Source organism: Octopus sinensis, linkage group LG3 (assembly GCF_006345805.1).
Source record: "Octopus sinensis linkage group LG3, ASM634580v1, whole genome shotgun sequence".
In the NCBI taxonomy this organism is placed as follows: domain Eukaryota; kingdom Metazoa; phylum Mollusca; class Cephalopoda; order Octopoda; family Octopodidae; genus Octopus; species Octopus sinensis.
The window spans coordinates 34,886,241-34,913,015 of record NC_042999.1 but is presented as its reverse complement, the minus strand read 5'-3'; positions in this window follow the sequence as shown (position 1 = coordinate 34,913,015).

Below are 26,775 nucleotides of genomic sequence, written 5' to 3'. Positions count from 1 at the left end.
TATATGTATATATATATATATATATATATATATATATGTATGTATATATATAAATATCAAGCAGTGGTGGTGGTGGTGGAACAAACACAGACACAGAAATACACACACACATATCTATCTATCTATTTATCTATCTATCTCTCTATATAATAATAATAATAACAATAATAATAATAATAATAATAATAATAATAATAATAATAATAATAATAATAATAATATGCAGTACCAATGCCCTGATGCAGTACCAATGCCCTGATGCAGTACCAATGCCCTGATGCAGTACCAATGCCCTGATGCAGTACCAATGCCCTGATGCAGTATAAATGCCCTGATGCAGTACCAGGCAGTGGCTCTCATGGCTTCTGATCTTAACTGATTGGAAGTGTTATCATGTACATTGTTTTGTCTTGGTATAAAAGATGGGCTACAGCAAATATTCTGCTCAATACCACAGATTTGCTTGTCAGTTGTTTGACCTTAACCAGTTGAGCATGTCCCTTAGTGGCTGACAATATGTGCATCTCTGATCACGAGCAGAAGTAGTGGGGGAGCATCATAGCCATGTGTTGAGAAGGATTCTTTGGGGTTTGAATAATTCACCTCTGGAAACATGGGTGTTTCGTTCAACGTCCTTAAACAACCCTTATTCGGGGACCTTTTGAGCGGGATGGGTTACTCGATCTGAAGAAAATTCTAACTGGGCTCCACCTGCAAGGTCATGTGCTGTTTATCTTGATATGAGATCACCATGTCGCGCACATATGGTTGTGATGCATGTGCCTGGTGTACCCTTATCAGACGGGTAGTTATGATGGGTATACTGGGCTTCGTATATTTTACCCCAGTGTCACTTTGATGGCATGCTCTGCTCGCTCACTCAATAATAATAATAATAATAATAATCATACTGGCTGTTGTGCAACTTAAAAATCACTGACTCTCATCATGTGTGCTGAAATGTTAAATAAAAATAGAACTGAGAAAGGCGTGAATGAGGCTGGAACACCCTGTGAAGGTCTCTCGCTCGGCTGGTGCTCTATGGCTGGGCAGCGTGGGCCGAGTCGTCATCAAGCAACTGCTAAAAGAAGGTGGACAAAAGAAATTAATGTGATTGTGCTACTTTCTGGGTAATCCAAGAAACAATAATGAAGAACCTTGCTGGGGGATATAGAAAAAGAATGCACAAGGTACGGGGCGACAGAGGCCTATTTTAATTAAGTGAATAAATCTGTGTGACCAAGCTAGAGCCATCAGAAAGAATGAATGGTTATCTCCAGTTGAACTAGAAAGCATTAAGAGACGGGTGTTTAGAGATAGTAAGACAAACGGTGAACAGTAGGAGGAGGAAAATGCAGATTGTGAAAGTATGGCAGTAGAGTTGAAGGAAGAAAACGAGATGAGGCTGAGATTATCGATCAGGAAAGCGATGAGAGAACCGAGGAACAGATATTCATTTTAAATGAAAATTATTGATATTTGGACTTCAGGTGAACAGAGCTTTCATACAGGGTTTAAAAAGTAGACAGAAAGAAACTCAATAAATAAGGTCAGGAAGATAAATGATATCAGGACTGGCAACATCACAGATACCAACAATCTGGTAAATGTAATCTCGATCTTTATAGCCCGGAAGTTTGGTTTGAAAGCCAAAGTAAATGTCAACATAACCTGAAAGAACCATGGTGGTAAAGGAGAATAACGCAGTCCATTAACGAGACCAGAAAACATTAATATTCGGAAACAGAAAAAAAGAAATGAAGTTCAGCGAGAGAAATATGCTGAGCTACAAAGGAAGTATAGGGTGAAGAGAAAGGGAATCAATGTTGTGATCAAGGGATTAAAACAGAGGTTGAAAGCTAAGACACATAAACTAAAGAGATATGAACAGAGAATTGAGCAGTACGAATTAAACAGACTTTTCGAACAAAATCAAAAACAAGTCTATCAGGAACTGGATGGGAAAGAAAAAGGGGGAAAGGCCCGTGCCTGATGCTGAAGAGAGCAAAAGATTCTGGTCGAAGGAATATTGCGTACAGTATTGCGTCCAGTTGTTTCTCAGGAGAAACAACTGGAAACTGAAGCAGAGTGGTTAAAGAGACTCAAAGAGGAGAGTGGAGGGTATCAGCAGGAAGATTTGAGAATAACCGAGGAGATGATTAGAGATCAGTGCAGGAAAGCGCTTGGCCCACATGGGGTTCGGGGCTTTTGGCTTAAAAACTTGACAGGAGAACTGCAAGACGAAATACTGAATAGCGACATCCAAGTACCGGCCTGGATGACAAAAGGAAGAACGGTACTAAGCCAGAAGGACCCAAGTAAAGGGAATGTGGTTGGAAATTTCCGACCAATATATTATTTGCAACTGATGTGGAAATTGATGACGGACATCATATCAAACAGCATCTATAAGTACCTAGATGAGATAAACCTACTACCAGTGGAACAAAAAGCGTGTAGACGTAAGAGGAGAGGAACGAAGGACCAATTACTAAACGATAAGACTATTCTGACTCACTGCAAGAAGAATCACAAAATTTGGCGATGGCATGGATGGACTACAGGAAAGCATATGACATGGTCCTACACTCGTGGGTTATTGAATGCCTGAACCTGCTTAAGATCTCTGAAGTTAATACAAATCCCAATGTTGACGTGGCGAACTGAACACACAACATAGGAAGATAAGCTGGGAGAGGTAAATATCAAAAGAGGAATCTTTCAAGAGGACAGTCTGTCCTCTCTCCTATTTGTTGTCTGCATACTACCACTAACGAGCGTTTTAAGAAAGATGCGTGTGGGGTACATGCTACGCAGGGTGAAAGTAAGCAACATGTTCCTTAATGATGATCTAAAGCTATTCACTAAGACTGACAAAGAAATTGAGAGTTTGACGGCAACTGTGCAGATATAAGTACCTAGGTATCATTGAAAGAGATAAGATGAATGAACACAAGATGAAAGAAGTGTACAGGAAAGTGTATTTGAGGAGAACTCGGCTTGTGCTCCAATCGAGGCTAAATAACCGCTATAAGATTAGAGCAGTTAACACATGGGCGGTTGCTTTGATGAGATATGAGATAGGAATAGTATCTCGGAAGAAGCATGAATTAGAAGAGACAGACCGGAGAACACGTAATTTAATGACAATGAACAACGAACTACATCCCAAGTGTGATGTGTCAAGATCGTACGTAAAGACGAAAGAAGGAGGACGGGGATTGGTGTGTTGTGAAGGGTGTGTAAGGGAAGAGGAGAAAAGCCTTGCTTGGTATGTCAAGACGAGAAATGATTGAAGCAGTGAAAATGCAGGGAAGCTTTAAAGTGAAGGAAGCCGTAGATGCAAAACAAAAGAGAGAGCAGACGAAGAAAATTTGGCAGGACAAGAAAATGCAGAGTCAGTTTTTAAAGAATAAAGATGAGATTGAGTGGAATAGAACTTGACAATGGCTGTAGAAAGGAGACTTAAAAGGGCCCACTGAGGCATTAGTGAACAGCGCTCAAGAACAAGCTCTCAGAATAAACTAATCCAAATATCACATTGATGAAAGCACTGACTTACCACAGGGTAGGGTATGATCTGAGAAGGGAGAATGTATAAGCTATATTGTTAGTGAGTGCTGTAAGCTCACACAACGCGAATGCAAAACGAGACACGAAAATGTGGCCACATATGTCCACTGGTTGTGCGGTAAAGCAAATCTCGAGAGAGCCGAACAAGGTATGAACATAAGTCAGAGGGAGTAATGGAAAACGAACGTTACAAAATACTCTGCGATTTTAACATGCAGTGCGACCAAGTCGCGAAACGACCAGATATCGTGCTCATCCAAGAAGATGAAAAAAAAAGTAAAGATATTAGATGTTGCAATACCAAGCGATTCGAGGGTGAAATGTAAGGAAACAGAAAAGATTGAGAAATAGCAGGCACTGTGGGACGAGATAGGAAAGTTATGGGGCATGAAGAAAGTAATGGTGAACCGGTGGTAATTGGAGCATTGAGTGCAGTTTCCAAGGGCTTTGAGAAACATATTAAAGAATATTAGAGCTGCTCTCAGGCTCGAGGTGATCTAGCAGACAACACTGTTGGGTACAGCTCGCATTCTAAGGAGAGTATTGTCTCTTTGAGTCACAGGAGAAGGCACCACTTGAAACATTTGGTGATTTGTTATTGCTTGCTCTCAGGGAATCAATGACCGGTAATTAAGAACTATCTGAGTCTTTCAAAATAACAACAACAACAACAATAATAATAATTATCCTTTCTACTATCGGCGTAAGGACTGGATTTTTGTGGGGAGGGCTATTGTCGAGTACGTCGACCCCAGTACTCAACTGCTACTTAATTTATCGACCCCACAAGGAGGGAAGACAAAATCGATCTCGGTGGAAACACCACTAAGCATTTCGCCTGACGTGCTGATGACTCTGTCAGCTCGCCGCCTTTGTAATAATAATAATAATAATAATAATAATAATAATAATAATAATAATAATATAATAATAATAATCATGTCTACTGGAAGCACAAGGCTTCAGATTTGGGGGAATGATTTCAATCGAATACATCTACCCCAGTACTTGACTGGTACTTAATTTATCGACCCCGAGAGAAGGAAAGGCAAGGTCGACCTCGGCGGAATTTGAACTCCGAAAGTAGCGACGGGCGAAATACCTATTTCTTACTATCCATAAGGGGCTAAACACAGAAGGGACAAACGGATCAAGTCGATTACATTGACCCCAGTGCGTAACTGGTACTTAATTTATCGCCCCCGAAAGGATGAAAGGCAAAGTCGACCCCGGCGGAATTTGAACTCAGAACGTAACGGCAGACGAAATACCACTTAGTATTTCGCCCGGCGTGCTAACGATTCTGCCAGCTCGCTGCCTTAACAACAACAACAACAACAACAACAATAACAACAACTTTACAACTCAAACAAAACTCCATAACAAAACGTACTGCTACAATAGAATATCCTTCTCGCCAAAAAACAAAATGCATCACGCACCACCCCATCAGCACAAAGGCGCAACAAACGATGGAATAGAAAGTTACTTGAAACTTTCAGATGTCGAGAAATAATATTGTGATAGAAATGGAGGTAGAAGAGATCACCAAAAAAGACTGGAAAAGAAAGACCAGGCAGTGGGAAAGACAAACAACAGCATAAGAGATTATTTACGTTATTTACATTTGACGGATATTTGTCCTCATTTTGTTTGATGTTAACTCAACGTTTGGACTGATATACCCTCCAGCTTTCATCAGGTGTCATGGGGAAATTTCGAACCTGGTTTCTCATTCCTAAGGTATATTTAGATGTTGTTGTTGTTGTTGTTGTCGTTGTTGAAGCTAGGTGTGCGGGCCTTGTTTGTAGTGCTGTGTGTGTATCGTCTGCAGTGGGAACAGTTTCCTCTATGAAGGCATTTTTTAGTCTATCCACTGATATAATATTTTTACGACCTTTAAGGGCTCTAGAGAAAAATTTATCCGTGTGTGAGAGAAAACAGAAAGGACCTGAATACGGTGCTGTTAACAGAGGTTTAACAATATCGTTGCGTACAAAAACGTGAGCCCAAGACTTAAAGCTTCTTTCAAAGCAGAGCTAGATATGCAATTGTCAAGTAGGTAAGAGGTTTTAAACAGGCGCGATATATCAAAAATTGGTAAAACTAAAAATTGTCTAGGAGAAATTAAATTTATTATTGTACTGAATATACCAGTTATTTAATTTCTGAACGGTTTTGTTGTCGTTTGTTAAAGTAGTTTGATTTCTTTATTCAACTGTTTCTACTAAGATAGAGACGTGAGTACAATTAAAAATAGAGAAACGAAAATAAAACTTCGGAAATGGTAACGTCGCCATAACTTACGTGGAAACCATGAGCGTGCTTCAAGGGAGATAATCAGAGAAAGACTTGAAAGTGAACGGAAGATTGTAATACTTCATGTAAAGTTAATATAACAAATAATCCAGAATCTTTGTCCAATACCAGATCGATCCCAAAATCTAATCAGTTCGTTCCAGTCACGAGGCCAAACGACCCTGAAAGTTTCATTTGAATCCATTAGGCGGTTCTTGAGATATCTTGTCCACGGACAAACAACTAAACAAACAAACACGACTAAAAGCAATACTTCCGCCTTCACTAAGGTGGAGGTAATAATAATAATAATTAACTCAAAGAATAAATATTCTGAGTTTGAAGGAAATAATATTTCTGCAAGATAAAATAAATTGACGAGAAAATCGAGTAGGTTTGCTAGTGCACAGCACAAAAACAAAAAAAAAATCAAAACAAAACAAACCAAAACAAAATATAAAGTGAAGAAGACACTGAAAAATAATTATGTGTGAATACCTAATGAATATTTACGAAGTGTCAAGTGAAACCCAAATCCCCGCCTTAATGGTAAAAACGCTGTCACAACTATATATATATCATAGAAAAACGAATGATTCTAACACCTGCGAGTGTCATTAATCGAAACGATCTTAGAGAAAAAATTGCTGGGCAGGCAGATGTAAAAGTATAACACTTATCAGAACAAGATTGGAAGAAATAATGCGATTGTGGATTATCAAACATCGGCACAATATGATAATAATCTAGGAAGATGACCGAAGTCAATTAAAACAACTCTGACAACGGATCTGACAAAGGATAGTTGTAAAATGTTACTATTTAAGTGACAAAATAGAAGGTACAAACGACGATATTAGAAATTTCAAACGAAATACTGCTATATCTAGTGACAGAACAGAATGTTTCAAAGTAGACACGCTCTATTAAATATAATGGAGTTAGGCGAAATTCGTTGGAACCAGAAAATTTAACAGGAGACAACAGAAGATAGAAGTCAATATAAATAAAGGTATCATGAAGACAAAAGCTTTGATTTGAGAGAGAGGAAATAAAATAGAAAATAAGACAGGATGGTCGGAATGACTAGGAGATCTAGTTATCTGGGAAAGAACTCTTATTAGATCAACGTTAAGAAAATAACGAGAAGTCTGCGAATCTCATTGTATGTAATAGAATAGGATAAAGAAAGAGTTCAACAATTTATAAAGTACAGAATATTCACCTCTCCTTGGGAGTAAACACCTTATACAAGGCAAATAGCTAGAGTGGTAGCAAAATAGCTTGACTATAAGGTAGGTAAACCCATAAAAAGTAGACATTTACACTGATATTAAAAAGGAGAGAATACAAAAAAGCATTAAGACTTTTAGACGGAAAGTGAGACGACTCCCGCTTGTTAAAGGAGTTGCAGTAACGAAAGAGAGAGATTTTATGACATTAGAACAAAAAAGACAATGTTAAAAACGAAAAGAGGAATAAATGCTATAATTGAAGAACTCAGGCAAAGAGTAACAATAAAGGCAGCTAAGATAAAGTGATACATAATATATATTAGTAAGTTTTAGCAGAGTAGGTGTTTCAAAATAATCGGAGGATGTCGTTTAAAAATTGCAGGATTAATGAAAATCAAACAGAAAAGTATTTATCACTACTATAGAAATAGTTAATTGCTTGCTGATATGATCTATGCACCATTAGTGGAGAAGAATTCAATCTCTAACGAAAAGAAAATGTCTAAAAAAATTCAAGACGATACAACAGGCCAAATGTTAATTGGTCAGTCGATCATAAAAATTGCAAAAGACGAACTAGTTTTGTAAACAGGTGGAGCGATGATAATAAATCATATGACAAGACTATTAACTCATGAATTCTGAAAATATTAAAATGTTTATAATTGTAGTTAATATCGCTGATCTGCTTAGATCAAGCCTGGAAAATTGAGAAATATATCATTGAGATTAATCCTAGTAGTTGTTATTGCTCTTATACTACTCACCTTAGAACTGTGAAACGTAAAATCCGAGCAGAGGTTTGGAAATGTTCCGGAGATAGCTAACCCCTTGCTATTTATAGATGACCTATGATTATTTGTCAAGACTGGTGAACATTTTGATGGATCTCTCGGTACTGTGGCATTGTTTAGGGATAAGCTTAGTAATGTGTTATTTCCACTTGTAAGACCTCTGTGATGAAGAAAGTATCATTATAAAAAAGTAACTAAATAAATCTACTGAACGAGAGAAGATCTTGGGAGATTGAAAACATCAATGGATATAAGTACCTCGAAGTCTTGGCCAGAATCAGGAGAGAATATTTCGAATGGAAACATTATGGTTTACTTTCTGTAAATTCTATTGTGAGTTAATGTGGACCTACGTTTGTCAGCTCTTTAACCATTGCACGCTACAGTTTGTTTTGTCAAAAAATGGCAATAATTGTCGTGTAGATATTCTATCGCTTCTTTACTACATTCATTACACTCTCTCCACACACACATATATATATATATATATATCACGTGATCACGTGACCGACCAGATCATCAGATGTTGTTACACATCACTGGTCACAATGCGTTCGCATTGTTTTAGTCTTCGAATGACGCCACCCCGCTGGCTAAGCGAGCAGGCCAATATATATATATATATATATATATATATATATATATATAGAACAATCTTACATAGAAATGGATGCGTGCGTTCCGTCATATAATAAATTATTAACTATTATTAATTTATTATAATATATATATATGTACATATATGTATATGCATGTGTGTGCGCGTGTGTTTGTGTGTGTGTTTGATAATTAGCTTCTGCTGCAATTTAGCTCTTTTACATCACACCGTCTTTTGGGATTATATTTTCCTGAGGTTTAAAGATGGTTTTACATTAATATTCGAGAATTTTCAACGGAATTATACACGATTTTCATTAAAGCTCACTTAGAATCAACATATGCATTCATTCAAGTAGGAAGATAGAGTGAATTCTACCTCTTATTACCAACTTGTCTTCGATTTAATGGAAGCAAAATTGTTCCCATAGCATGGAAAATTGTAGAAACTCTCTCATATACCATCGGACATCGACTTGCAAATTTTATTTACCTGAGCCATTCCAAATAATGGGACACCCACCTAAATTGCTTGCGGAACATACAATGTCACATACCGCTTTCAATCAGGGAAGCTATTTTTTATAGATTGTAACTTGCCGAAATTTTGAGCATCTTCTCATTTTTCAAACCCAGAAGATTAATTATCTCTGTGAAAGTAAGCTGAACGTCTTGCTCTTTCTTACACCCTTGCATTAAATTGGTAATTATTATAGTAGTTAACCGCGTTAATATTAACACCAACAACTACAACACGACACAATGTTTTACCGTTTCGTTCTTCAGAAATGAGAAACTGGCAGTATGTATCATCAGGTCTTTCCTAATGAACATATAAACTCGGATAAATATGTTCAGCATATTCTTATTTTGTTCCCAAGTTCAAATTTATTCACAAACACACACATAAACATTCAGTCATATACAGACGCAAACGTACAGACGGACATACACACATAAGCTTAGCAAACGGGATTGTTTGGGGAAAATGAATTTTAAGATGACTAAGAGAAAATACGAGGATAGCTATAGAGAGATTAAATATAGCTTTCGTGTTCTGGGAGTCTTATGTTGAGCACCACAATATAAAACTATTAGATTAAACTTGTCCAGTGCTAATGAGATTCGTCATTCAATAATTTTGCCTTAAATTTCGACTTCACCCAATATTTTGGCCGCTTGGATCACTGATCAAAATAACCAGAAAGATATACGTTTTTTTACATCACAATCTAAAACTCACAGAGAAAATAGTTGGTTTTCTTATTTGGTATCTTGTCGTTGCTCAGGCCGGAGGTTTAACTTCCGTGGTTTTATTTATATTTAATGTTCATGTTTCTTTATAACAACAGCTGATTATCTCACTTTGTTATTGAATATATGACAATGAACAAGGTTTACTTTATGAGTATCCAGGCATTCTTATGTATCGCAGACTCAAAATTATTAAGACAAGATTACAGAGACGACGATTTTGACAAAAGTTTAATTTGGTAGTGATTAATTACACTTTCACTCTGTCTCTCTCACTATATATATATATATATATATATATATATATATATATATTATATATATATATATATATATATATATATATATATATATATATATATATATATATATATATATATATATACATACATATATATATATGTCTGTTTGTGGGTTTGTCATGTCGTTAAAACACGAGATCTACATAACCAATTTTAATGAAATTTTATACTTGCGTTACATAGAGTGTCATGGGCCAACAAAGTTTCAACTTCTTACCTAATGCGGACCCAGAGGCAAATAAACCGCATGTTTTAAGCATTTTCGCAGCGTTAAGGCCCGTAACTTGAAGAGCATCCAGTCGATTTACTCCAAATTTGCAACAAACATTATTTAGGCTCCTCGAATTGTTGGGCCCACAAAAATGCAGATTAATTAGATTTGGGTATACTTCATTGGGTTCATCTTTGTTTTAGGCCATTTTCCGACGATGAAATATTGAAACTCTTATGCATCATGAGTAGCGTATAATATTTCATGAAAACCCTTTTGTCCAATTGGCAGAGGAAATGAGAACATTAAAATTTTTGTCGGCGCCCTGTTGATGCTTCATGTTACCATCCTGCGCTCCACCGGGCCATGTGCGTGTTTGTTCGGCTGGGTAAAGGCATAACAAACCCATTCATCCATTCACCAGAAGTGTCCCGTTGATGTTTCACGTTTCCAATCCTGCGCAACTCAGCATGGCCCGGCAACATGCTTGCTTCCTATGTCGTTCATATCTGAATTATACAATGCAAAATGTTCATACAAAAAAAAATAGGAAAAAAAAAAAACCTGCTGTTGTGACTCACAGCCATTTGCGTTTCCCCGCGTGACCACTTCCGGAAGCTACGCTTGCTACCTCGGACTATTCCCGCCTCTGTGTTCCCTCCCCCATTTACTCGGACGAGTAAATACTAGGTGTCCCAGAATTAATGATGACTTGTGTAAAATCGGATGCATTTTTTAAAACTCACTTTTATTTATGTTTATCATGTTTAATATGTGTTACAAGTGTAAAAATTTTGAATGTTGATTATAATTTTATTTTCATTCCTGTTGGACCCCTCTTCTTTGTTCATACCAGCGTTTTTTCAATTTGACAGCAGTCAGTTTCTTTATCTCCATCCCCACGATGGAATAATGGTTTAGCTGTGCTTAAAAAACTAATTCAGTTAGCAGTGCAGGAGCTAACTCCTGAAATGCTTCAAAATGTGTTTCAAAACGCTAAGGAGAGATTTGAAGTATGCAGGGATACAGGCATGTTGAACACTTTCAATAAATGTTTGACGTAAGATTTATAAATCTATTTGTTTTGGAAATAAACATAAAATTCTGACAGCTTTTAAAAAAAAATTGCTGAATTTCCTTGGAGCAGATAGTTAATTCTGGAACATCTGTATGGTGTAGCGTTGTTCGAGTAAATATTAAAAATCTCATTTTTTTGTTAAGTATATTTATCAAGGAGTATATTATCCAAAATGTATCTCTCTCTCTCCTTTATCGGCGTGGCTGTGTGGTTGAGAAGCTTGCTTTCCAATCATGTCACCTTGTGTTCAGTCCCACTGCGCGACACGTTGAGCAATTTTCTTTCATTACAGTTCCATGCCGACCAAAGCCTTGTGTATTATATAATTACCATTACTGTATTGATATATAAAATAACATATTCTTTACTCTTTTACTTGTTGCATTCATTTGCCTGTGGTCATGCTTGAGCACCGCCTTTAGTCGAACAAATCGACCCCAGGACTTATTCTTTGTAAGCCTAGTACTTATTCTATCGGTTCTTTTGTCGAAACGCTAAGTTACGGGGACGTAAACACACCAGCATCGGTTGTCAAGCGATGTTGGGGTACAAACACAGGCACACAAACACACACACGCACGCACATACACACACACACACACACACACACACACACAGACATATATATATATATATATATATATATATAAATATACACATATATACGACAGGATTCCTTCAGTTTCCGTCTACCAAATCCACTCACAAGGCTTTGGTCGGCCCGAGGCTATAGTAGAAGACACTTCCCCAAGGTACCACGCAGTGGGAGTGAACCCGGAACCATGTGGTTGGTAAGCAAGCTACTTACCACACAGCCACTCCTACGCCTCCTAACATATATAACCACTTATTATTATTTATATAATAAACAAACAAAAGTTCGTGTATGAAATTGATCTTTTTTCTACTTCAATTATTACATTTTTTTCTTATAAAATACCCACATACAGGAGGTGTAAATCTCTATATAATACCTCTTTGAATGTGGCTCCCGAGAAAGAGTAAAAGTAATTACCCGATCAACGACAGGTATTACTGCTAGTTTGAAATAAAGTTGGGTTATGCCGTATCGATATTTAACATACATGTTAACTAGCAGGGCCGGCTCAAGATACCAGCAACTCAGGCAATCGCACGAGGCGCCATGTGCTAGGGGCTACCAAGGACATTTCCACGACCGTCAGCTTGTATACGCCGAAGTCCAACTTGCCTGGGGCGCCAGCAACCCTCGGGCCGGCCCTATTGACTAGATGGTTTCATGTACATATATCAGGGAACCGACAGTTTGAGCATCGAGAGTGTGATTGTATTTTTTTTACAAACCGGGTAATTGCTTTCTGAATCCAATTTTAGTGTGTCCGATTAGATATAGCTGCCTGCTTCTGGAGTCTCATTTATGAGTAACATGATATAAAACTAATTGATTAAACTTGTCCAGAGCAAATGAGATTCGTTATCAACTTCACCCAATATTTGGCCGTCTGGATCATTGATCAAAACAACCAGAAAAATATGTTTCCTAATCGTCAGTTAACAACTCACAGAGAAATTAACTGGTTTCCTTATTCGTTGTCTTATCGGCGTCCAGGTCGGAGGTTTAATTTCCGTGGTTTTATTTAGATTCAATAATAATAATAATAATAATAATAATAATAATAATAATAATAATAATAATGATAATAATAATAATGATAATGATAACAACCACCACAGCAGCAACAACAGCAACAACAATAATAATAGTAATAATGATAATTAATAATAATAATAATAATAATAATAATAATAATAATAATAATAATAATAATAATAATAATGAGGATAACAACCACCACAACAGCAGCAAGAACAATAATAATAATAGTAATAATAATAATTAATAATAATAATAATAATAATAATAATAATAATAATAATATAATAATAATAATGAGGATAACAACCACCACAACAGCAGCAACAACAATAATAATAATAGTAATAATAATAATAATTAATAATAATAATAAAATAAATAATAATAAGCAAAACATTCGAACAATATATATATATAAAGAGAAGCAAACAATTTAGACAAAACAAATTACTTAAAGAAGATAGAAAGAAATTTTACAGGGAACTCGGTAAACAACAAATATATGTTGAGCAATCGCCAAAGAAAGACGATGCACACACACATGCGTCTGTGCGTGTGTGTATTTTGTGTTTGTTTTTATCTACAACCACCGCTTGAAAACCGGTATTGGTGTGTTTGGGTCCCCATTACGTCAATAGTGCTTCTGAAAAAGAGGCCCTGGGGTTGATGCATTCGAATAAACATTCTTCAAGACGGCGCCACAGCATGACCGCAGTCTAATGACTATAACAAGTACAAGATAAAAGATAGCTATTTCTTTACTGCCCAGAAGAGACTACACATAAAAGGGACAAACAAGGACAGACAAACGAATTAAGTCGATTATATCGACCCAAGTGCGTAACTGGTACTTATTTAATCGACCCCGAAAGGATGAAAGGCAAAGTTGACCTCGGCGGAATTTGAACTCAGAACGTAGCGGCAGACGAAATACCGCTAAGCATTTCGCCCGGTGTGCTAACGTTTCTTATTTCTTTACTGCCCAAAAGTGGCAAAACACAAAGGGAACAAACAAGGACAGACAAACGGACTAAGTCGACTATATCGACCACAGTGCGTAACTGGTACTTGTTTAATCGACCCCGAAAGGATGAAAGGCAAAGTTGACCTCTGCGGAATTTGAAATCAGAACGTAGCGGCAGACGAAATACTGCTAAGCATTTCGCCCGGTGTGCTAATGTTTCTGCCAGCTAGCCGCCTTAAAGATAAAATATACCACTTCGCCAACTATGTTGTCTTATGTGAAAGTTTAAAAAATATATAAAGATACTATTAAAGTACATTTAAGTTTCTGATACCGTTTGTAATTTGTTTAAATGATTTCAAGTAAGAAACCATTCCTAGTTAAATTTCTCAGGTGTATGATTACCGTAAATCCTTAGGTCTATGAATACTGTAATTATTTTTGACTATATTTGTAACCAATGTCACATATAGTTAGCAAAAGTAACTTAAAATCTATAACCAATCTGCAAACTGATACGCTCCTGAGAACATGTAAGAGGCTTCTTAAATTAATGGTATCGAATTTTAATGCATATTTGAATGTGCAGCCATTAATTGAGAGTATTCCTTTAGGCGTGAATGGATATTTTTAGATACTTCCACACTCCACACGAACACACAAAGACGCGCGCGCGCACAGACTTGCGAGCACACACTCATGCGTACCCGAGCACTTGTCTGGCATTTGTGTTTTACTTCTTTCCGTCATTGAACGGCGGTCATGTTGGGGTACGGTATTTTAAAAGGAAGAATCGACCCCGGTACTTATTATTAATGCTTGGCACTTCTATCAGTCTGTGTTGCCGAACCACCATGTTGGCGTGGGGGGGGGGGGCAAACATACACACACACGTATACACACAAGTACATATATACGACGGGCTTCTTTCAGTTTCCGCCTAACAAATCCACTCACAAGGCTTTAGTCGACCCGAGGATATAGTAGAAGACACTTGCCCAAGGTGCCAGGCAGTGGGACTGAACCCGGAACCACGTGGTTGGCAAGCAAGCTACTTACCACACAGCCACTCCTACGATACTATTAAAAATCTTAGCAACTGAGCTTTTGTCGGTACATTGTTACCATTGGCGAGATTCTATTTACTCTTGATACTCTTATAATTAAAGCGAATCATTTACCGTCTCATTATTTTGTGGTAATTTATTTTAGAAATCCCAGCGGATAGAAAAATCTAGTCATTTAGAACTTTCTGCTAAGCATTTTGTCGGCGTGCTAACGATTCTGCCGTTCCGCCGCGTTTAGAATTTTTAATATTGACTTCAAATTGAAGTCGATTTTGCCTTTCATGGGTTGATAAATTAAGCACCAGTTGCGTACTGGGGCCGATCTAATCGACTGGCCTCCTCCCCCAAAATTTCGGGCCTTGTGCCTAGAATACAAAAGAATATTGACTTCAAATTTTGGCACAACTCCAGCAATTTCGGGGTTGGGGTTAAGTCGATTCAGCTTGTATTTATTTTATCGACCCCGAAAAAAAAAAAAAAAATTAAAAGATGGCTTCAGCAGAATTTGAACTCAGAACGTGAAATAACGCCAAACACTTTGCCCGGTGTGCTGAAAGTTCCGGAAGCTTTAAGAACTTTTAATACTGCTGCCTGAATTGTAAGACATAAGAGGCGCTGTTGAAAATTCTTAGCTTTAAGGGTGCCGCGAAACGCCTGGCTGGGGGCCCAACCTTCCGAGTTCTTTGACAAGGCTTAGAAAAACTGAAGGACTGCTGCAATGAGTGTGTGAATCTGAGAGGAGGAATATCTTTATATATAAAAGTAAGGTTGTGTGTCTGTCTCCTACGATTTAGATTCCTAACTACTCCCACATTTTGCAGTGCAGTTTAACCAAAAGCGGGTATCTTATAGTCGTGATTCATATCGAGCCCTTCTGGGTATTAGCGCGCGTCTACGATTTTAAATAAAATTTACCATCATTTTTTTCCATTTTAATGCATTTTTTTGCTATCATATAAGGCAAGTAACTCTCTAAAAATGTCTCCGATGAGTCAACGATTTAAAAAAAAATTTACCATAATTTTTTTTCCATTTTCAATGCATTTTTTTGCTATTTTTTGGCTATAACTCTCTAAAAATGCTTATATAGTTATTTCCCTTACAAACCCGAGCAACGCCGGGCGATACTGCTAGTGTTGAATAAAATCCTAATTAACTGATCCTCCTGTATTTTCTTTTACCGAAAGCCAAGCAATCATCAACACACCCTCGTATATCATGTATTTTTTTAATTTCTGCCTAGATGGCTGCTAGTCTAGCACGATATGAACCAGTAAGGTCAAAGGATCCGATGAAATTTCGAAAGGCGTTCTGCGGTTTTTGACATATCTAGATTAATAATACTAATCAATGACGTTAATCGTTAATGTTATTATATTCGGTATTTTTCCAGCCCATGGACAACGTTGCTGTCTGCAATGAATATTAGCTGCTTAAATTGCATAGAATTGTGAATTCAAAATTATTAATGAGAATTTTGATACCTAAGGTTTCTAATGTAATCAAAACAATGTAAACAACCTAATGAACGTCATGTTCCTTCCATTTATAAGAGCAGCTGTTGATTATAGTGTCATCCTATAATCGAATATATGACTATGAATAAAACATGCTTTATTGAGTGGCTAGACAGTTCTATGTAATGCATCTACAAAATTAATAAGATTAGAGAATACAGACAACAATTCTGAAAAATGTTTAGTTGATTAATTCCATTTTATACAGAAGTAATATTGCCTCGACATGAAATAATATATATATATATATATATATATATATCAAATGTGAGGATAAAATTATTTTCGAAAAAAAACATTTTCTCGAAAAAAATGTTATCAATGGCCAGCATATTAAAAAATACCTTTAACGGTTAAATTTATAAACAATTCATAAATGAGGGCAAAGGAAAAAATTCTAATGCCAAATATGCCCAAAAATTGGACATATTGTCCATTAACCATATAATTTTTTCACAATACGCACGTTACTCGAAAAAAGGTCGACAGAAATTTCTAAAAAATTCCATTATTACCATATCGGACCGATTTCAGAGTTAGCTACTAAGAGCCCTCTCTTCGTCAGTGATACTTGTGGCAAAAGAAATAAATGAGATACGTATGAATTATATATATATATATATATATATATATATATATATATAATATATATATATATATATATATATATATATATATATATATAAGATTATGTAGGTTTTATAATACCACTTGCTAGGATCAGTTAATTATGATTTTATTCAACATATTCCCCTTTCAGATTCACACACTCATTGCGCAGTCCTTCAGTCTTTCTAAGCCCTGTAAACGAACTTGTAAGGTAGGACCTTCAACCAGGTCTTTCGCGACACCTTTATATATATATATATATATATATATATATATATATTATATATATATACACATATATAATGCACACACACACACAGACAGACGGACACACACACAGACACATACAAACACACACATACAAACACACACATACAGGGTGCGGTGAATACATTTTCGCCTAAATTACGCAAAAATGAAAATAACACTGACATTTCATTTTAACAGATGTATTTACCAAAATTAAATAAACATATTTTAAAATGCTAAAGAGAGAATTTATTCAATAAATTCGCCATTGGCTTCAACCACGGCCTCCAGACGACTTCAGAATCTCTTGCAACTCTTATGGACGGTCTCCTTGTTATATTGGTGAATACTGCCTTCAGTTCATCTTTGGTGTTACAAGGAGTTTTGTTGGCGGCTCGCTCAACTGCACCCCGCACATAATAATTAAAGGGGTTGCAGTCTGGTGAGTAGGTGGCTAGATGTTAGGGGTGAAGTGGTCGCAGAAATTGTCTGAGAGCTAGCTATGACTCCTACTTGTGTGGCATGCTGCAGAGTCCTGTTGTCAGACATATGGTCTTCCAGTAGTCAGCCTCTTAACCCAGGGTAGAACCACCTCCTCCAGGCACTTGATGTAAGCCTTCTTATTGAATGTGAGGCCATGTGGGAAGATGAATGGAAGCATAACGTCACTATCACTAGTGATCACTCCAAACACCATAATGTTGACTGGATGTTTGATTTTTATCACTCTCGGTACATGTTTTGGGTACACGGGAAGCTAACTTTTGTTCTAAGAAACACCAAGGCATGTTCGGCTGGGGGCGATGCTGTAGTTTGTTCAAAAGCTTCGTAGCGCGATCTTTCCACTTATCCTTGATATCTTGGGATAAAAAGTTGGCCTTTTGTCTTCTTGTATAAGGAATACCGAATGTCATCATGCACTACCAGCCTGATAAGAAACTCAGACACTGGCAATAGACCAACAGACTCGTTTGACTTGGAGGGATCATTGTCAATCATGGCCTGGATCTCAACAACAAATTCAGGAGTTCTTTTCTTATCAGAACGGAGTGAGTTTTCCGTGCTGCCCGTCGTAATCACCATTAGACTCATCCAACTCTTACCGAATCCTCTGCACTGTCCTCAGATTGACGCCCAAACGCTCTGAAATGTTCGTATTGGAGCTTCCAGCGCGAATGCAAAGCAATATAGTGCTGTATAGTGAAACTGTACTCCCTTCCCGGTAAAAAGTGGTAGTAGCCAGCTATTATAAATAGACCAGTAGCCGGTCGACAGTGACGGTTATAAAGTTGACAGTACGTGTAGACTGTGTCGATAGTGGTGACTGTGCTGATATAGAAATTATACTGTGATACTGACTGGACGTTATAACGATCCAACCAATTGAGGCTAATGACACTGTACGACTGGGGGTCGTACAATTCCAGATAGAACAATTCTGTCGACGACCTCGGAACATATCAATATCTGTCCGAGCGACAACAGTCGCCAAAAGACAGGTACAACAATGGCGGCGAGAAAAAACAAATTTACGCGGAGTTAAAAAAAATTCACTCGAAAAGTTTAAACTAATTCACGTGGAAGGTTAAATATCTCAACAAAAAAGATGCAAAAAATCATGTGCAAACCTACGAAAATCGTAGATATATGGAAGACTCGTTAGCTGAAATAGTTGAGTTGCAAACACAGCAACGACAACAACTAAAGGAACACGAGAACAAGAACAAGGATTGCGGCAGCAAATGTTAATGTTAATGTTAATGAAGTTGATAACCAGACCGTTTTCACCTGACTATAAGCGAATTCAAATATGCCCCCGAAAAACGAGTAACCTTCGAGTCTTACTTTCGAAGATTTCAACAAATCTTTGAAAAAGAGTGCCAGGATTGCAGGGACTATATGAAAACGAGTCTAGTTTTAAGAAAACTAGGGGCAGCAGAGCATGAGAAGCATAGTAACTTCATATTGCCAAAACAAGCGTCCGACATAAATTTCACTGATATTTTATGCAAAATGTGTAGTGAAAAGGGCTCACTGTTTAATACTAAATGGAAATGCTTAAACATAGAAAAGAGCGAAGATGAAAACTTCACTACTTACATAAGCAGAGTCAACAAATAATGTGAGAGATTTTGGCTGGTTATGCTTACTTCAGATTGTTTCAAATGTTTGATTTTTGCACAAGGATTGACAGATAGAAGGGATGGAGAAATCCGAACAAATATTCTACCTAAACTGGAAATGAACCAGGATTAGACATTGCAGAAACTGTTAGAAGGATGTGACAGGATATTAAAATTAACGCATGACACGGAAGAAATTCAACAGAAAGAGTGTTTCCATATAAGACCAGTGCAAAAATGTCGGAAGACAAATAGTGTTGCAGGAAAAGCAGAAAAATATCGGGATGTAGACTCATGAATGGCATGTGGTGGAATGTACCTCAAAAAAGATTGTTTGCATAAACATTTTAAAAAGCATAGTGTTTTCACTGCGGTTTTACATGACATATAAAATCGCACTGCAAAACGAAAATGATAAGAAAATGGAACAAACAAGAGAAAATAAATAGTTTGTCAGCAGGAAAAGTTGTGACTACAACAAAAAAATTCGTGAAGGTGAGAATAGAAAACACTAGTGTCAGAATGTATTTAGATACGGGAAGTGATATCACAATCATAAATGAGAAAACATGGGGAAAAAATGGGTAAACCAAAATTATGTAGTTCAAACAAAATAGCGTACGGTGTTATGGGAAGAAAATTATATTTCACGGGCGAACGCGTTTGTAATATAATGTTCAAAGGTTGAATCAAAAAGTGAACGTTTATGTGTTGAAATTATCCATGAATTCATTTGGCACCGAATATATGGAGAAATTTAATTTATGGGATACACCCATAAGGGCATTGTACAATAGCGTAAATGGAGCAGACAAACGATCGAACGAGGTCGATGAATTGAAAAGAAAAAAAAGGGATGTGGAAAATCGTGCGTGAACTACCAGTAATTTTGGAAAAAATAAAAATAAATGCAAGAAATGACAAATTTATTAATGAGACAAAAAGAAAACTGTGGTCGACAAAAGGAGATAAAGAAGGGTCGAATGTAAAGAACCGCCAAGATGTGAACAGAAACTGATTCCAGTACCCCTATGTGTTGTGGGGTGAGGCCAAAGTAAATCCTACAACTTAATAGGTCAGCTAATATTTGAAAATAATGGCGTTGTTCAGGTCCGTTAGTACTATCAATAATTTACAAGACAAGTAAAACAAAAGAATATAATTATAAATATTAGAATATTTAAGGCATGAATAGTCTGGGGGTGGGTGTCTTACTAAAGAATGGGCGATGGGAAGTAATTACGGATATGTCAATAGTGCTTTATATGAATATATCTGAGATATATATGCAATTAACAAGTAATTGTCTGCACGAGAGAAGTAAAGGACGAAATGATTAGCTAAAAAGTAAACAAATGATAAACAGACGCTAATGTTTTCTCATACTCAAATACAGAGCTAAACCATACACTAAAATAGTATTTGTGAAGTGTTATTACTTTATGGGTAGGTCTGAGTAATAATTTCAAGCTTACGAGTCAAGTCCGAAATACAAGGGTTAATGTGAAAATGTCTGGGTTAAATATTTTTTGACTTGTAGACTACAGTTGTCTAGATTCATATAACTACCAGTACTTGTATATCTGTGGAGGCGCGTGGCTTAGTGGTTAGGGTGTCAGCATCATGATCGTAAGATTTGGTTTCAATTCCTGGACCGGATACGCGTTGTGTTCTTGAGCAAAACACTTCATTTCACGTTGCTCCAGTCCACTCAGCTGGTAAAAATGAGTAACGCTTCGATGGACTGGCGTCCCGTCCAGCTGGGGAACACATACGCCATAGAAACCGGGAAACCGAGCTCATGAGCCTGGACAGGCTTTAAAAGGGCGCAAAAAAATTGTATATCTAGGTGGATTAAAATACATCTAAACATTAAATGCTACATGTCTATCCCATCATCCCCACATTAACCAGAATAACTCCCATTGTAACTATAATTAACTCCAGATGTTTACAAGGTTACACTTTTACAACCTAAGAACCTGAGGTAATTATAATACAACATATGGTTGATTATGTTCCCTAAGCTCTACCGTTACCGTAACATGAATATTTTCTGCTTATATCTGGAATTGATAATAGTCCCAACCTTATTTTTAGTGTCTATGAATGTCTACACACCAGCATTTAATTGCAATACACAGTTACCCCCTTCATCTGTACAAACACACGCACACACATACGTACACAAACACATACACACATGTATATTATGTTGTAGACAATGATATTTTCAACCGAGGTGTTATACCCGTATTTGATTGTTCAAGTGTTTCAATTCATATATTTACTAGATCGCCAAGATTTATCAATGATTTCTTCCATTGTTTTGATATAACATTTCCTATCATTAATAAAATTTCTTTCTTCTTGATAGCTGTCCGCCGCATGCACTAGTGCATACATGTCCTCTGGCTCTCGCCAGATCATTCCACCAGGGCCTTACTCTTGTTCAGCGCAAAACCTGCGAGCTGGACGTAATTAAGGAAGATCTTCAGAGGCTTGACTTAATCTTCGAGGATGCAGACGGGTTGTCACGGGACCACCAACGATGAGGAGTATCGGTGTAATCCTGTTGGCTCTCCAAATCATGATGCCTCTGAATCCACTTGCCTGTGATGATCACATCCCCATCAAGTAAGAAAGAATATGAAGCAAGCAAGAAGCAAGCAAGGAGTAAGCAAGAAGCAATCAATATATAATTATTGATTGTAATAGTATCTAGTTTATTGTTCTTTTTGTGAATTAATCATTTAAGGCGTTTGATATCGGATTAGTTATTGTCTAAATCTCCGGGTGTATCATTCTCATCTGAAAACTAATATATTCTCAAAATTCAAAGACCAGTTGCTGCGATGGCCTTTAACATCGATTAAATATCTACCTTTAATTAAGCATTAGTCTGTTGCAAATAACATTTTCAGAATTCTGGCACTAATTACCAAAAGCTGTGTAACTGAAATATTTGGGATAAACCAAGGTGCACTTGCAAGGATTTGTAAACTATTGGATGAATTATTAGCTAGTTGAATATAATAACGTATTTATATATTTTTACATCTGTTGGCCAATCAATGGAGTTCTTTTAGCAAACGGCCTCCGACGGAAAATATATCCTAGATTTAATGCCATGCTTTCCACAAAGTAAAATTGTTATGGCAGAAATAGCTATAGCTCTACAAACTTTATGTTCAACGCTATCAGTTCCGATTTGAAATCACACTGCACTGGAGTGTGGTTTTTCTTTGATCGAAGGTCAATAACATAAGAGCAAGAAAGTTATTGAGGTTAATTCAGTATTAATTTCTATGAAAATATCATCTGAATACAAAACCAATATTTGTTCACGGAATGCACTTCTCTCCACCCACGAAAAAGCAAATAAACAAAAACAAACAGAAAAAACCATATCTGATAAAATGAAAAAAAACAACTAGAATCTTAAGTAAATCAATAAAATATATTGCTATCATTTGATGAATCAAACGAAAGTTACAAAAGAATGATGGAGCCACATGGGATTTTTTTAGACGTTTGATTTCAAATATCGTATGCAAAACCATTGCAAGTAATGACAGTGAAGTTGTTAATGGAATAACAAACTTAAAAGAATGGTTTTCCTCTTAGAAATGATCTGCAATTTTTCAGATTTCAAGCCGTTGTTTTGAATCATATCCCTTAGGCTGAGCTATATTCTTTTCCATGATACATAACTCTCAGATGGTCAAGTCTACTATTGTATTAGTAGTTGCAATACATTATATCAAAATGTTCAGTTAGTTTAATAGTGTTATTAGAGCAGATACAGCATCAATGTTTGAATACGGATTCCAGTATTCACTTAATATTTATTTCCTGGCAATAAACCTAGTTCTCCCCCAAGAAGAAACTTCTTGTTCTTCAAGCTACTCCAAATGGAACTCGCTAGAGGAAAGATTCGGAAATGCTTAATGTGACGCCTGAAGAACGAGATATAGGACATTAACAGAGATGGGAGTTTCCCGGAATGTAACTCTCAAATTCAGAGGAACCATAGTAGTAGAGGAAGATGTAGTTTACAGAGGCAACACATCATTTGTAAGAGAGAGTGAGAGAGAGAGAGAGAGAGAGAGAGAGAGAGAGGGGGGGATTCAGCATATTGATGCGTGAAGCTTCGCAAATTAGTCAACTGACTTACTTGTGAATACTGATCAAGATAAATGTACATCAGTGTTTACATTTATATATGTATATGTGTGTGTGTGTATATAGCAAAAACTGTCCGATGAACGGCAACGGGAAACTCAGGGTAACAGGTTTTGTTGAATTTTCTGGTGCTTTAAATAAAGTATGTATGTATGTATGTATGTATGTATGTATGTATGTATGTATGTATATATATATATATATATATATATATATATATATATATATATATATATACCCGCATACACTCCCAATATATATTCGTGTTTGTGTGTGAGTGAAGTTTTGTGCATAGCTCGCTGGTGTGGCGAATACTTTAACCGCGACAGTTTAGAGGTCTGTCCACGTTTAAGAGTACACGAATGTATTAAGTGCGATTGTCCCCATCTTTATTTCTATCAACGCATCTTAGTGCAGCACTAATTAATTTCAGCTTGAGAAGGCATTACACACATCAGAAAATTTAATATTTACTTGTTTTTGGTAAATATATATATATATATATATATATATATATATATGTGCGCGCTTGTATATATTTGGAGTGTATACGCTGAAGCCATAGTGTCTCTGAAATTCTGTCTTAGATATAGGAAAAGCACTCTGCTTTTAGAAGATCTACAATTTCTCAGACACGGATTATTTCATGACTACTGAAAGGAAGAGGGAAGACTTTTGCATGTAGTATTGGTTTCAATTTTTGGCACAATGCCTTTGAACACACACTGTAAAGGCGGACAAAATGCCGCTGTAAGGATTCTGCCAACTCGCTGCCTTAAAAACAATGATTTCAGATTTTGGCACAGGACTAATAATTTCGGGTGAGTGGGTAAGTCGATTACATCAAACCTGGTGCACAACTGGTACTTTATTTTATCTACCCCGAAAGGATGAAAAGCAAAGTCGACTTATGCTGGATTTGAACGTGAATACGGACTAAATGCTGCTAAGCATTACGCTCGGCGTGCTAACGATTCTGCCAGCACGCCGTCCTACTTTGGTATGCAATTGAGTATGGGTTGCATTGAGTATGGGTGGAAGGTATGGGTTGCATTGAGTTGCATTGAGTATGAGTGGAAGGAACATCCGATACTGTGAGTCAGAGCAGTGCTCCACAGCTAGTATGCCGCGGCACACTGGTGTGCCAAGAGACGATACTAAGTGTGCCGCAGTGTAACCTGAATATACTTTGTTTCCGTGTACGTTTAGCTATACTTTTAATTCAGGCGTGCCGCCGAATTTTGAAAAGAATATAAGTGTACTCCAACTGAAAAAAAGGTACGGAGCATTGAGTTAGCACACTAAACGGGTTAATTACGTATTCGTCTATGAATAGAGAAAGTATTGTTTCCTTGATACATCCACACTTTGATGATATTTTAATGTACATTTGCTTCAAGAGTAGTATAATATTTTTCAACCAAAGGCAACATATTCCTTTGGTTTTAATCATTAAATCATAATCATTTAATCATACAATATATTGATAGTTACTGTAAGAATTTTTTTTTCTCATCTTTATATCGAAAGAGTTTAGTGTCTTTTGAAAATGTGATATAAAAATGTTCTTATGAATAGTTAGACTTAGCGAGTTTCTGCGAATTATATCGCATGCAATTTAAACTATATAATATGACACGATAAAGAATATTATTTTCTAATAATTTAATATAACAGAAGATTGTTTTGCTATTCTTAATATAATAAATTCGATTCTGTTTATTGGTTTATAAATTCTGCTGGCAAATATATATAATTTATATGAATCTATCTATCTATCTATCTATCTATCTATCTATCTATCTATCTATCTATCTATCTATCTATCTATCTATCTATCTATCTATCTATCTATCTATCTATCTATCTATCTACCTATCTATCTATCTATATATATATTTGCACACACACACACATTTATATATAAACTATTCACTTGCAATGATGGCGAGAACCACAGAGAAGTATGTTCATGCAATTAGTTGAAGTAACGACACTTCACATACATTGGAAATGCTATTGGACATGTCATGGATGTCACATTTCAAGTTTTCTGTTCCTTTTATCATAAATATAAGATTGATAAATAGATAAATCCTTCTGGCTAGGATACTAAATATTTAAAGCTTACTTTAAAAGATCTGGTGTTTGTTTTCCAACTAACATAAGATTCAATTTTCTTGCATGAAAACAGAATAACATCACCGCAGTGGATTTTATCTATATAATGTAATGTGGTGGCTCCTAGTAGTCAACAGTTTTATGACGTGTGAGTCGAATTTTCATCAAAAAATACATACTAGTAATACACTTAGTTTCAGTCGAATTATTTATATATCACGTATTTGTAAAATATATTTTATGAATACTCAAAAACAAGACATTAGTATACGAGATAGGATAATATACTAAAGTGACTTGGGTGTGTATTTTGCGATAAAAATGAAATGGAAGATATAGTTTTCAAGTTTTACAACTGATTCCTCTTATATTCCAGGCCACACAACAGCAAATAGCGAACGTATAAATAGTATTGTAACATAAAGTAAAGTATGATATTTAGTGTAATCATTATATCATGTAATAGATACATACATCATGTGGTGTGAGTGGAGTAAGAAAGTTTGATGGAAAATTTAGATTACTGAAAGTTTTGAAGGCTAATAGGCGGTGAGGTGGCAGAATCGTTCTCACGCCGGGCAAAATACCTAGCGGCAATTCACCTTTCTCACATTCTGAGTTCAAATTCTGCTGTAGTCGACTTTAGTTTTCATTCTTTCGGGGTTGATAAAATAAGTACCAGTTGAACATTAGGGTAAACATAGCCGACTTAAACCTCTCATCGAAATTGCTGGCCTTGTACAAAAATTTGAGTTTAAATTCCGCCGAGGACTATTGTGCTTTTCATCATTTCGGCGTCGACAAAATAAACATCAATTGAGAACTGGGGTAGAGGTAATTGAATTTCCTGCTCTTCTAAGTTACTGACCTTGTGCCAAAATTTGAAACCGATAGTTTTCTAGGCTGATGTTTCCCTGGAATATTTGTGGTTGAGTGTGTGTAGGGGAAATCAAGCTAGAAAC